The sequence below is a fragment of the Arachis ipaensis genome, chromosome B03, assembly GCF_000816755.2.
Source record: "Arachis ipaensis cultivar K30076 chromosome B03, Araip1.1, whole genome shotgun sequence".
NCBI lineage: Eukaryota > Viridiplantae > Streptophyta > Magnoliopsida > Fabales > Fabaceae > Arachis > Arachis ipaensis.
In genome coordinates, this window is record NC_029787.2 from 24348993 (window position 1) to 24350770 (window position 1778).

Sequence of the window (1778 nt, forward strand, 5' to 3'; positions counted from 1 at the left end):
AATTTTAACCTTGTACCATATCATTTTTTGAATGATGGCTGAAGTATTTTATTTGCTGGGCCAGTTTGAATTATTATTGCTACAAGCCCAATTGAAATCTTTGCTAAAATGACCAAAGCTTGATCCGAAATTATTAAGCAAAGAAAACAAAGTTTCATTGCTCCCAACGGATCTCATTCTTTCCTTCAAGTAATGGAATTCAAAATTTTATTAAGGATAGTTAATGCAGACCTTGGAACAATGAGAGAGAAATTGTTATTGATTTGATGGTTTGCTTTAATGAGGCACGTACCTAAAGCAAAGGGAAGTAAAAGCAAATCATTTTTAATTAATTTGTCAAGATCACTTAAGTGCTTTTTCTTTTTCTTTCTCTCATTTCTTTCTTCTCTATTCGGTCATTACACAGCAAACCATAGAAGATAAAGCTAGCCACTGAAGAGAAGAAGATGCACGCTATAAGACCATCACAATGATGGTAAGAAAAAGAAAACTAAAAGTATGCTGTAGCTAAGATTCTTATCACTTGTGGTAAGATTTGGTGAAGATATCTTGGCTTCTCCATACCCAAAAATGGAAGAGAAGATCTCGGTCAGAGAAGAAGATCCATGGAAGGATGGCTTATCTCTGATTCTGCTCAACCACCACAGGAGGTAGCTACAATGGCTATGTGATGGAGGAGACAGAGATTGGAGTAGATGAAGCTATCATCATCATGAAGCATCAAGAGCTAGGAGTTCATCTTGGAGTGCAAGACAAGATGAAAGGCCCGGATTGATTATTGTTGGTGACCAAGGAAGGACTAGAGGTAATTGCATGTTGGGTTTTGCATGGATTATCTCTTCTCTCTTTCTGGCCGAACCGGTTCTATTTTTGAAGAAGAAGAAGATTAGCTTGGTTTGTTTTGGGTTCAACCTTGGAGGCTTCTCCCTATAAGTAAAGGGTGAACAGTCAGGGTTTGATTTAAGGAGAAAAGAGTGAGAGTGCAAAGCACAGGATTCTCAGAGCTACCTGAGCTAACAGAATTTCTTCTCCTTCAATATTTTCTGTTTTGTAATTTTCTGTTTAATTTTGTCTGTCTTGAGTCTCATGAAAAAAGGCAAACAGTGAGGTTTGTAACGAAAAAGCCATAGAGCGGAAAAAGACAGAGAGTGCAAAATTAAAAGAAAAAGCCATAGATGTTCTTAGAGGTCCTTTGTACATCTGTGTTGTGTTTCATGATTCTGTGGGAATTCCCTTGCAAGTTGGGTTAGCACTTAGCAGTTGAAAGCTTGGCTGTGACCAAGTCAAGTTCAGGATTGGGGTTTAGATTCTGGACTTGTCCCGGATAGGAAGGGTAGTTCCTAGGGAGATTTGGTGTTTGTAATCAAGAATGATTATAGTGAAATTCTATCGTCTTTGTGATGGAGACTGGATGTAGGCTGCACTGCACTTAGCAGCTGAACCATGATATATCTGGGTGTAATTTTCTCTATCTTCTACTCCATTTCTGTTTCTGCTACACAAGAGATAAAACTGAAAAATATCTCGTGCTGTTCGACGAGACAAAAAGAAAAGTCTCGTGGCTGGGTACGAGACAAAAAAAAAAGTCTCGTGGCTGGTTACGAGACAAAAAGACAAAAAGTCTCCAGAAGTTGTTTCAAAGACCAACAAGTGTTGTCAAGAGAAAAGGGGCTAAGATTCAACCTCCCCTTCTCTTAGCCACTGAAAACCATCACATGTAAATTTAAAAAATTAATTAATCATCTTCTAATATTTTATACTAACTAATAGTCTTTTAA